This window comes from Zeus faber (genome assembly GCF_960531495.2).
Source record: "Zeus faber genome assembly, chromosome: 7".
In the NCBI taxonomy this organism is placed as follows: Eukaryota; Metazoa; Chordata; class Actinopteri; order Zeiformes; family Zeidae; genus Zeus; species Zeus faber.
In genome coordinates, this window is record NC_137203.1 from 8,406,983 (window position 1) to 8,420,628 (window position 13,646).

The window sequence follows — 13,646 nt, forward strand, 5'->3', positions numbered from 1 at the left end:
AACCATCCACACATCCATGAATCCATCCATCCATCCATCCATCCATCCACCCATCCACCCACCCACCCATCCATCCATCCACCACCCATCCAACCATTCATCCATCCACCCTAGACTCTACAATTACCCCACCTTGCACGGCTTTGGAGGTAAATTCCAGAACAGAACAGAACATCAATCTTTCCATGAATCCACCCATCCACCCATCCATGAATCTACTCATCCATCCGCCCACCCATACAACCATCCACCCACCTAACCATCCATCCATCCACCCATCCATCTAACCATCGACCCATCCATCCACCCATCCATCTTTCCAAGAATCCACTCATCCATCGACCCAACCATCCGACCATCCATCCACCCACCCAACCATCCAACCATCCACCCACCCACCCACCCACCCATCCATCCATCCATCTTAGACTCTACAATTAGCCCACCTTGCACGCCTTTTGAGGTAAATTCCAGAACAGAACATCACATTTGTTTTAAGTGCATCAAATCTCCTTCCTCAAAATGACAGAGAAGAATTGGGCGTACAGCACTACACCAGATGTAATGCATTCTCACAGGTTGCTCAATTCGACGCCCGCTCCGTCACTCGCATATTATAACCCACTCACGGGAACACCGCCATTGCAAATTCCACACATAGTGGAGCAGAACGTATTGGGCAACACGGAGAATCTGACGCGGCTTAAGTCGGCGTTACATGGGGGGGGGGGGGGATCTCATCGAAATCTAGAGCGACAACATCAGCGCCGCGCTCCAGCGACGCCCGATCTGTGCACCATGACTCCAGGGAATGCACCGCAGCCTAAAAACACCTCTAATACCAGGCCAATACAATAAACACTCATTATGCAACCTGCGTCCTGAGAGAACAACACACTGAAATTCATATTTCTATATCTTTAGCACGCAAAGGGGACTGAACGTACTGCGTGCATTATATGCTAAGGTGTATATTGCGGTGTATATTGTATATCGCCATTGCTGATGATGAGATTGTTTTCTTGTTTTAAGAAATCTTTAAAACATTTTTATACCCCGCCGGGAGATGATCTGGCGTGATTTAAGGTTATCTTTCCTTCTTACTTCACATTTTCTCAGTTGTTTTTGTTGTAAACTGCATGAAAGACAGGAATCTTTCAAGTTAAATTCAGGTGTGTGTGTGTGTGTGTGTGTGTGTGTGTGTGTGTGTGTGTGTGTGTGTGTGTGTGTGTGTGTGTGTGTGTGTGCGCGCTACTCACAGACTGGCTTGGCCTCAGACCAGTTGTACTCGCTGGCGCTCAGACCCGGGCTCAGGTAGGGGGATGCCGGGTAGTAGTACTGGGCGGCCATGTTGTGGCCGGGGAGGCGGCCGTCACCGCTGGGCATCTGCTTCAGACGGAGAGAAAAAAAAAAGAAAAAGAAAAAGAGTGACCACAAACCTCCCAAAATGAGATGCCATCGCAAAAGAGCCGAGCGGATCAAAACCCAATCGCACACGGATTGTATATTGATCAAGTCGAGAAAAATTGTGCAGCCAGCCAGTCATTATCGCGAAATAACCCCCGACAGGGCGATCGGGTCTTGTATCACTATGAATTTTAGGATATTTTAATAATAATCAGCCAGCTGCACATTATGCTGCTTATAACACGGCGACTTACTAAATAGAAGAATACACTGGGACGGGAAATCGTTCCCGACGATGGAGCCAACACTGGAACGATGTGGTGAACTATCCATGCTCCAAAAAATGCAAAGCTTTCCCCGACATATGACAAACCTTAAAAAAACATTTTTTTTTAAACTTAATGTGAAATTGGACAAACGTGCACTCAGCCCCGGGAGTCTTCTGTTGTAGTTTCTACGAAGCGTCACAAGGTGGCGCCACCGGTTAGTGTTAGCGTTATCACATAGGCAGAGTGAAACGAGGGCCGCGAAACCAGGCCGAGAAGTGGCCGCCCGTGGCGACAGCGTTGTTAAAAGACGACGGTCGTTAATCAGAAATAACGGGCTGCTGATCGCTCCTATCGACCAATGAGAATGTAGTATTCCACAGCGCTGTGTCGTACATTTGAAAATTACACTGATCAACAAGTTAAGGTCCCTAAATAAATATATTTTATACATCCATATTTGATAATAATAATAATAATAATAATGCGTGCTGTAACTTACAGAAAGATATAATTTTGGAGTTGGATGTTGACATTTTCATTGACATTTAAAAGTGCTTTGCTGCAGTAACCGGCAGGAAAAAAACGAACTCATGTGACTTTAAACGCTGGAAGTACAGTACGTGCACGGAGGAAGCTTTTTTTTTTTCCTCTCTAATTGTGTTGCCTATTCTATTACCTGGGCGTTATTTAAGATCTCTTTCTTGCCTTTTATTCGTTAAAATAAATAAGCCTGTTCCCCCCGCGCCCACACTAAAAGCTGTAAAACGTTACAGACCGCCCACCCCCCGCCCTCCCCCCCCGCGGAGCCCGGCATTAGTCTGTGAAATTCTCCCAAAGCGAACATTTAATCTTTACGGGGCCGGGGCTTAACGGCTCAGCCTGACAGGAGGGAAAATATACGCGGAGGCCGAATTCACAGGCTCCTGGACTCGCCCGGAGGAGGGTTTGCAACAAGCAGCCTCGCGCCCCACCCACCCAGCCACCCACCCCCCACCCCGAAAGTTTTGGGAGCAGCCGCCGCTCAGCACAGGGCCACCGCGGAGGGTTTTCAATTTCATTTTTATGGAAGTTGATTTCTGTCAGCTCCGTAATACGTCACCCTGCATTGTCCACCCCATCAATTCCCCGACAGCTTTATAAACTGTTATTTAAGCTACACTCTGCCCTGGATTGGACCGAGACAAATACAATAGAGATTGGACTGGCTTTTGGGTTTTTTTTCTTTTTTTTCTGCGCTTGCTTTTTGGAGGACACACGGACATGTGCACGCGCGCGCACGCACGCACACACACGCAAACATTGTTTTGCATCAGTGGATAAACTCAAGGGCAGCTTTTGTTGTCCTTGCACATCAGAGTAAAACAGCGGTACCAGCCAGGTTGCACTACAAATAGAAAAAGGATAAAAGAAAAATAAGAAAAAAAATCTTTCCTAAAAAAGAATAAATACAAAATTTAAATATAAAATTAGAAACATAATATAATAAAGATATATAAACATAATGATAATAATTATAATAATAATAAATAAAATCACTTATTAAAATGGCATTTTTTTCTAAATCAGAGCTGTTGTGGGGCTGGGTCTACAGTATGATGGTGGTGGCTCTACTATTATAATATAGTTGAATAATTCTTCAACTTCATTCTGTTTCTATTTTTCATTGATCATAGAGAACAAACATATGCAGCATGTCCGCTCCAATATTTGCACAAACGCTCTTGTTGCCGTTGGAAAATAAAGGTTTTGCTTTTTGTGGTGGAAGCGGATTGAGCAAGGACTGCAATATCAACAACAATCACACTATATCACCAATCAGACAGTACGAGCATTGTTCCAGCACGTCAATCATCAAACTTGTCCTCGTCTCGGCACTTTTTGGGGCCAGAAACTGACAATGACGATAATGACATCACAAACATGCCAAAAAAAAACAAAAACAAAAAAATAATAATCACTGGGAGACATTTCAGATACAGGATGGAGGCATTAACGGACAAATCTATAAAGACAAACATGCACAGTATATATACATAGGGTGGCTTCCTTACCACCCTGAAGGAGCCTCCCCTCTTATCTGGCTCCATCTGACGCCTGGAAGCCCTACACCACCCTGATATTATTATTCCCACCTGCGTGACAGCGGAGGGTGGAGGAGCTGGAGGAGATGGAGGAGATAAAGACCACGGCGGCTCCTGGAGGGTTTATAATTTCTGAAGTTTGGTTGTGGTTACGGTTGAGAGGATGGTCAGTTTGAGCGTCGGCTCGAATTCCCTCAAATGCTGCATTTGATTTTGGGACGGTAAACTGAGATTTATTGTATATTTCGATTTTTTCCACGGGTATTGACACTTTTGTTTTCATGTTTTTATTTTATTATTATTTTTTTATTACTAATTATTGTTTTGATGTGAAAGCTGATGGAACATTGGAAAAACCCTCCGGCGATGAATAAAGTATAATATCTATCTATCTATCTATCTATCTATCTATCTATCTATCTATCTATCTATCTATCTATCTATCTATCTATCTATCTATCTATCCATTGATCAGTCTATCTATCCATTGATCAGTCTGTCTATCATCTATCTATCTATCTATCAATTTATCTATCTATATATATATATATATACACTTTATATCTCAATATATATTCATACATCCATTAATTTATAATAATAACTCCTAGTAAATATACAGAATATTCAGTGGAACTGAATTTGAACCAGGCGGCCATTGGCCTCGCTCAGCCCGACGACTCCTCTTCTCCAAATACCGCGCCCCAAACATAACTCACGGAAGGAGGACGACTAAATTATGCTAAGGAGCGCTAACTGATTAGCATTAATGCTCGGGCTGCTCTGCACGGAGCGCTGGGGCGTGGCGCCGCGTTCCGCCGCTGACAGACAATACCATTAACCTTTGCAATTCGGGCTGCGCTCGGCGGCGGCTCGGCGGAGGCAGTGACCCCCGACACGCCGCCGCCGCTCCGTCTGAGGAGCGCGGGGAGAGGGGAGAGGGTGTAGCGAAAACCTCCATCATGGACACAAACCGAAGCAAGAAAACCCCACTGGAGACCTCCCCCGCCCCCACACCCCCCTCAAGAAGAAATATGGATGTAATTTAACGGGAAGTGGGAGCTCATCATCCTCACCTGACACAACAGAGATACATTTAGGAATAAATCAGAGTTCATATTGGGGGAGTGGATCTGTGGTTGAGGTTGTTAATATAAGACAGTATTTTATTTATCCCCAATGGGGATATAATGAGGATAATAATCACTCTCGCAATAATTGTAATAATAAAATCAGACAATATTCTAATAAAATAACATAGAAAAAAAACATCATTTTAAAACTCTTCCCATCGCCACGGCGCGGTGCATTTAAATACCAATGATAAGTATCTTTGGAAGCGGCTTGTCCATAAACACCGTTCCGGATGTTATTTACTGAACAAGGACTATCAGATCGTGCTATTTTAAATATACACGAGAGGACAACACTAACAGTATTCATAATTAATACAGCATTAAAAGAGTAAAGTATCAATAAAGTATTGATTTTTTTTGGATTGAAAATCTAAATTGACCACCTCAAAACTGAAAATGAACATAACATTTACCTTGTTGTTAAAAGCTTTTTTCTTGTCACTATTTGGTCTCCTATTGATTTAAAGCACTTTGAGTTGCATGCTGTGTGTGAAAGGTGCTGTGCAAATAGCGGTCATTATTATTATTATTATTATTATTATTATTGTCATTATTATAATTATTATTATCATTATTTCTTTACTATGTTGAGAGAAGCGGGACAGTAGGACCCTGGGGACACAGGCTCTTTGAGCATCAACCCAAACACCTTGGAGGACATTACATCAGTGAATCCCATTTGACTCGTTGTGTAGATTTTTTATCAGCAAAACATTCTTTTTAAAATGTTTGCTACTGTGCAGCAGATAAGAGGCGTCGGGAATCTCGCTCAAGGATACTTTGTCCGGCCTCTCTCGCTCTCCCCCACGTCGACAGGTTTGTAAAAAAAACTTGTCTACGTCAAAACCAGAAAATATGTAACAATTAATTTTCATCACATCCAGCCCCAGATTTCGCACAAATATGAGGGATTATCTCATCTGACACCAGATTTACGGGCAAACGGAGCGAGTGGGCGAGTCCGCCATGCTCTCAAATTCCAGAGCTATCAAAGTATAAAGTTGTTATTGTCACGTCATTTTGGGCCACCAAGCAGGGAGACGTCCGCACAGAAAATACAAAAACAGCTGCACACTGATCTCTGATGATCGCTACCCAAGCGGCGAACTAAACAATGCCGGACAAATATGAAGGGATTCAGTCTAATTTAGCATACATGACATTCGTCTTTATGAATGATTAAAATAATCAACGTAGCTCTTTCTTGAGCCAACCTGGCTTCTATCGTCCAGTTTCTGTGTTGAACGCGTGATGTTGGATGCGCTGGGAGACGGGTCAGAAAGCAGCTTTGTAGTTTCCTCTTAAAGCCTGCGCACGTATGCCCTCCTCTCGCTCGCTCTGTCTTTAGCCGTCGATTTGGAACGCCGCTGTCGCCTCCTGGAGCCGGCCAAGTCAAACACAGAGCCTCGGGAGGCAACCGGCGGCTTCCCCAGCCCAAAACATCCCTTCACGTTGCAGTTTTTCAAAAAGTTGGCCTCTGACGCAGCTGAGGTGCGGTGGCCAGACCAAAACAGGAGGCAGGGTGCAGCCTCGTTTCTTTTTTTTTTTTTTGTACATTTTGCGTTTGTTTTAGTGTTTAGAGTTTAAAATGAATGAGCCGCTTTTGATTTTTGAATGCTTTTCCTGGTTTTCTCCTGTTGGGTATGTATGTGTTGTGTATGTGTTACATACACAACACATACATACACACATACAAACATACACAAATATACACACAGATACAGACACATATATATATACACACACACATATATATACATATACTCATACGTATACATACAGTAAATATATATAGACATACATCGATATAACATATATACATATACATACAGTACATATACATACATACTGTATACAGTACATACACATATATGTGTGTTTGTGTGTATACATATATACAGACGTACATATATACACACACATACTATATATATATATATATATATACTGTACATACGCATATATATATACACCTACATATATATACTTATATACATATATAGACGACTGTGTCATAACATTTCACTGCATATGTATGACCGTATGTATAAGTATTTTACAAATAATCTGTTGAACTTGAACTTGAACTTGACTGTAACAATCTTTTACAAGCGGCTACAGCGTAAGACTGAAAATGCTGAAGTCATAAACCTACTGATAAGATATTATAGCAGTGTTTTGTGTTGAGCACATCAGTGTGTTGTTAGTTGGTAGAAAGATCTATTAACATGATGGTGTGGGTGTGTGTCATTTTGATGCAAAAAAACCCCCCAAAAAAACAAAAAACAACATTTTGGAAAGAGAGCAAACTTTCTAAAGTTTTGAATGCAGTGTTTGCTTTTGCTAGAGATTCGTACAGTTTTACAAGTGTGAAAAACTCCTTACATAACTCAACACCAACACATTACGCATCGTAGTGATGCAAGACGTGCAAAATGATCCGTTCATAGGGAGCAAATCTTTAAAATGAGTCGGCGGTGGAAGTAGTTAGCGTTGGTGACTGGGTAACTACAGCCAGGCACACAGGGATGCACTGAAGCTCCAACCTTGATTCACGGACGAAAAGAGCAACGTTCCCAAACAAGCTCCTTCGGTTTTGATTCGGCGAGCGAGAGAATCTGCGATTCGGAATTTGAAAATAATGACATCATCATAATTTGGCAGATGCTTTTGTCAAAAGCGACTTGCGATTATTCATATCATTCAAACATGGGAGCAATTAGGGGTTAAGTGTCTTGCTCAAGGACACTTTAGCATGCTACCAGGAGGAGCTGGGGATCGAACCGGAACCCTTCAGATTACTGGATGACCCACTCTAGCTCCTGAGCCTAAATGAAATAGTGTGGGGGGGGGGGAAAGTATATGGCATAATTCATATCGAATGCGAATTTCACCACAATAAATCATTTTGACATAAGAAAGGAAAAGAAAATTAAAATTGGCCTAAAGATTTTTCATTTTTGTTCCACACTTGGCATTCTTCCACCTAAATCAATAATTTTGACAAAATGAAACGTTTTCTTTGCAGGAGTTCCAATGTTCAACTCAGCGGAACTGACGTCTCTCAATCTCATTCGATTCCTCGCTCAAATGAATGAACCAAGATCGGACGACTCTTTTACCAGGAACCAAATGTTAAAAAAACAATCTAAATTTTCATCACCAGGGGGAAAAAATTGCACAGCAGGGGAATTCTATTTTTTTAAACAAAGAAAGCTGCAGAGGAACGTTTGACTGGGACCGCTCTGGTTACCTGGTACTGCTGGTAGTTGTACAGGTTGCCGTAGTAGGCTGGGTAGAGCGAGGGCTGGTAGAAGTTGTAGTAGGAGTCGACCGGCAGGTCTGACGGTACCTCCACGGCGTGGCCCCGGGTGCCGGACGAAGGGCTGGAGGCCGAGGTGGAGCGGCTCACTGGACGGATGGACGCACAAACGGAGACACACGGGCGGATAAACGACTGCGCCGGGGCCATTCAAGCAGCAGCAGTCTAACGGTCGCTGGCTTGGTCTTCTTATCGGGTTTAATTATTAGGTTCATATTCTGCAACAGGGGGTCATCGTGTATTACACGTGCAATTACACTTATATTCAAAATTATATATTATATTCATTATTATATATATTCATTATGCACTATATTTGTTAAACTATAAAAGGTTATGATTGAAGAAAAGTATTAATTTTGCTTTTATGTTTATTAATAATAATGATAATAATTATTATACATGTATTTGCTAAATGTATTTATTCTATTTAACCCTTTTCATACAATACAAAGGAAAACAAATCTTTTTTCAGCATAAAAGCTGAAAATAGGCAGTATAATGCAAATAAAACAGCAAATAAAATATAAAAAGTAATAAATAACATTAAAGAAATGTAATGTTAAAGTGCTGATATCCGTATGCAAGGATGAATAAATATGTTTTCAGTTGTCGTTTTAAGAAATGCCTTTCTAATATATATATATATATTTTTTTTAGGTTATACAGTTCATTTTGTGAGAATTTAACTATAAAAAAAAGGAAAGCGTCCATAAGGAGCACAAATTAGAGGCAACAGCACAGTCTGCAGGTGATGGCTGGAACTACACACACACGCACACACACACACACACACAGACACACAAGCACAGCGTTTTAAAAAATTTAGAATGGCACAATCACCATTGTTCCGGGAAACAAAATGAAAGCACAATTCAACAGTCGTCATCATCATCATCATCCGCCGTGCCCGTGCGTCTGTATCAACAAGGCCACATTTTTCTCAGGCAGCGCTTCCCCGAATCTCTCTGTCATGCTCGGATACAGAGTCTATTAAAAGATAAAAGTTAATGAAAAGTGAGCCTTTGTGTTCCACCTCCTGCCGTGTGAGTGCTCGACTCCTCTCGCTCTCCTCCCTCTCCTCTCTATCTATGCGTCTGGCGAAGAAAGGCTGTCGCCGTGGGAGCATGCATGGATGAGCGAGCGCAGGCGCACACACACGCCGGACGCGCGCGCGCACACACGCACGCACGCACGCACACACACACACACACACACACACACACACACACACACACACACACACACACACACACACACACACACACACACACACACACACACACACACACACACGGTCAGCCTTGACCGGCCCTGAGGTTCATACAGGACGGATGAGAACAAGCTGTCTCTGTGTTTCTGCTTCTGTGCTGTCAAAGGAAGGGCCTGGCACACAACACGCTGCCGCCCCGAAAACACCCAAACACCCCCAGCCTCCACCCCCTCCACCCTCTCATAGTAACACTACCTTGGATGCTGAGAAGCAGAAAGGGGAAGAGGAGGCGGTTTCGGTTCAGTTGCCCGGGTGACACAGTTTCCTTCTACATTGTTTTCCTGAGTATCTTGTACCGTACAATAAGTATTTATGCTAGAAATAGATAAATAGGCTCAAATCTTCACCCGGGACCCACCAATAATAGGGCACACGGCGATATGGAAGGATTTGTGTCATTTGTGTGTTGTGTTGTGTCATTGGGTATGTTTTTGAAATGTTGTTCATGGGGCGGAGGGGAAGAAGGAGAAGGGTCCAGGGTGTGGTCAGAAGTGATGGACTGACCTGGGATGGAGGGGGAGAAGGCTGAAGGAGGAGGAGGAGGAGGAGGAGGAGAAGGAGAAGGAGAAGGAGCTACGGGTCATCTGCAGGGATGATGTACTGGCCTGAGACGGAGAATGAGAAGGAGAAGAAGAAGGAAAAGGAAAAGGAGAGGGAGAGGGAGAGGAGAAGATAAGGATGAAGGGAGGAGAAGGACGGGGAGAAGGACAGGGAGAGGGAGTGATGGACCAACCTGGGATGGAGGTGGAGAAGGAGAAGGAGAAGAGAAGAGAAGAAGTGATGGACTGTCCTGGGACAGAGGGGGGGAGGGAGAAGGAGTAATGGACCAATCAGGGACAGGGGGGGAGAAGGAGAGGAGAGGAGAAGAGAAGAGAAAGATGGAGTGATGGACTGACCAGGGACAGAGGGGGAGAAGGAGAGGAGAAGAGAAGAGACCAGGGACATAAGGGGAGAAGGAGGAGAAGGAATGATGGACCAACTAGGAACAGAGGGGGAGAAGGAGGAGAGAAGAGAAGGAGTGATGGACTGTCCTGGGACAGAGGGGGAGAGGGAGAAGGAGTAATGGACCAATCAGGGACAGGGGGGGAGAAGGAGAGGAGAAGAGAAGAGACCAGGGACAGAAGGGGAGAAGGAGAAGGAATGATGGACCAACTAGGAACAGAGGGGGAGAAGGAGGAGAGACGAGAAGGAGTGATGGACCAACCAGGGACGGAGGGGGAGAAGGAGGAGGAGTAGGAGAAAGAAGAGGAGAAGGAAAAGGAGTGACGGGCCAACCTGGGAAGGAGGGGAGGGGTAGAAGAGAAGAGAAGAGAAGAGAAGAGAAGAGAAGAGAAGAGAAGAGAAGAGAAGAGAAGAGAAGAGAAGGAGTGACGGACCGACCAGGCACAGAGGGAGAGAAGGAAGGGAGGGAGAAGGAATGACAGACCAACCTGGAAAGGAGGGTAGAAGGGGGAACAGAAGAGAAAAGAAGAGAAGAGAGGAGGGGGAGCGAGGAGGAGAGAAGGAGTGAAGGACTGACCTGGGGCGGAGGGGGAGAGGACCGGAGCGGCGGCCGCCGGGGAGCGCCCGTCCGCCGGGCACAGGGAGTCGGCGCCGCCCCCGCTCTTCAGCATCATCTCTGGGAAGATCACCCCCAACTTCTCATCCTCCTCCTGCTGCCGCCGCAGGGCCACCTGGGGAGCGGGGGCCATCTTGGATGTCACTTTACATTACAAGCAGTCCATATGTTTTACAGTAAAAGAGGAAATAAAAAGGCATTATTATTATTATTATTATTGTTATTAATATTATTATTACTGCTCCTACATATGTAGGATACTAGGATGCTCAGAAGCAGAAGACTCATTTCACTAACAGGGATTAGTAAAGTACAAGAAAATGACAAAGTGATGACAAAGTTAATTTCCGTGACAATTGGATATACAGTTTGCTCTGCTAGACTGGCCAGGTTTCACCGACTGACGGGTAGAACTGAACTAGTTTGCAGGAAAATCGACGCGGTACGTCAAACTGTCATGTAAGTCAACACATAATGCATCTTTCTTTCATTTGTTTTTCTAGGGGGGGGGGGGGGGTATTTGAAATGTAAAGTTGCGTCACCCTTGCGCCACTTTACATTCCAAGTCCCTTGTTGTTATCGTAGAAAATCAAATTAAAAATGCATCGCGGGTTCATTTCCTCTGCGTCCAGGTCTGCGGTTTTACCACGGAATTGGGCAACTTTTGAAGTGTTGCCGCGGGTTAAATCTTTTGTCCGCTGGTTGGGTAGACCTATTCTGGAGGCAAATTAAACGAATGCTATCTCAAATGAAGGATGCAGACTTTAAACGAAATAATTCATTTATACCCAAATCCTGGCCAACTGACTCCAGATCAGCACGTACACACGGACATGCGACATGCCCACGTGCACAAACACACAGGCCCTCCGCCCGGCTGCTAAGTGGGCAAAACACTGGAAGAAACATGCAAAAGAATGGGAAATTACGTTGGAAACAATGCTTTCAAATGAACATTCATATATTTTCATAAATGATGTCAATGGTTCGGGAGGAAAGAGAATGGAACAGAGAATCGGTGCAGGTGCAGATGAGTCAGACGAAGTTCTGTTGATCAAAAGTACATGGAACTAGTCCCGTGTTGAACGACCATGGCCTAGTGAAGTGGACGTTATTGAGCTTTGGTCTAAGGGGATTGTCGTTGTATCTGGTCAAGCCAACCGAGCGCATATATGTATTTCGACACTTTATCTCCTGCTATCCAACACAACATCTGGGGGCATTCTTTAGTCGTGTTGTTTCGTTGGCATCAGAAGTACTGGGATGTCGGGCTGGTTTTATTGGCCATGAGGCTGGTTTTGTCACACGGGCCTGGCAACCCCCGATTTCCACGACAACTTGCCACTCTCTCCCAGTGTCCGCCCCACCCGCACGGAGGACCGGTCCACCCGCACGGAGCCCCGGTCCACCCGCACGGAGGACCGGTCCACCCGCACGGAGGACCGGTCCACCCGCACGGAGCCCCGGTCCACCCGCACGGAGCCCCGATCCACCCGCACGGAGCCCCGGTCCACCCGCACGGAGCCCCGATCCACCCGCACGGAGGACCGGTCCACCCGCACGGAGGACCGGGGCTCACTGACCCATGGGTTGAACTCAGTTCCAACAGACTTTCCAACAAGGACGTTTAACAGTGAAACACAGAACAAGCTATAAAACCCTGCTCCATGCACGCAACAGGCCTTCAAGGGAATATAATAATAATAACATCATGAAGATTAAATATATTGATGAATATAATAATAATAATTATTATATTATTATTATTATTATACAGAAGGAAAATACATAAATGACATAAATAAAGAAAAGACATAAATAAACCAAGTATAACCGCGCTAAGATGTAGTTGTTATTATTTGAGCTGTTATTGTTGTTATTATTGTTGTTATTTCTTGTTCTTTTCACACGCCATGTGGCTAACGGTCCCAAACAGCGCAGGCCTGAAGCTGTGTGTGCTCACCTGGGCCGCCATCACCCTCTGCCGCTCCACCACCAGGTTGCACCGGGGACACTGGCAGTCCTTCCACAGGCAGTAGCGCTTGTGGCCCTTGAGGGCGGACGCCACGCCGTGGTTCCTGCAGCGGGAGCACCGGGGGACCTTCTGGGCGGCCCGTGCGCGGGGGTCCGGGGAGAGGGGGGTCGCCGGGGCCGCCGGGGCCGCGGGGGTCGCCGCCGCCGCCTCCGCCGCTGCCCACTCCTGGCTCATGGCGGTGACCGGTAGGACGGCTCTGGTCCTGGTCCTGCCGGGTCCCGCCGCTCTGCGTCCCTCGGGGAACTGGGAGCTGTGGTGCGCCGCTGCCGCTGCCGCTGCCGCTGGCGGTGGTGGTGGACGGTTCATGGCGGTGTGCGACGGCAGCGCGGTCCCCGTCTCCAGCGTCCTGTGCGGTGGGAGGCCCCACGACGGAGCCGCGACGGAGTGGGTGGAATACTACGTGCGCGCGTGCGTGAGGCGGGGTCACGCACGGGCCACTTCGGTCACGCACGGAATTTATCTGTGGTCAAAAATAAATAAGTAAATAAAATACTACTACTACTACTACTACTAATAATTTATTATTATTATTATTATTATTATTATTATCATTATTAATAATAAT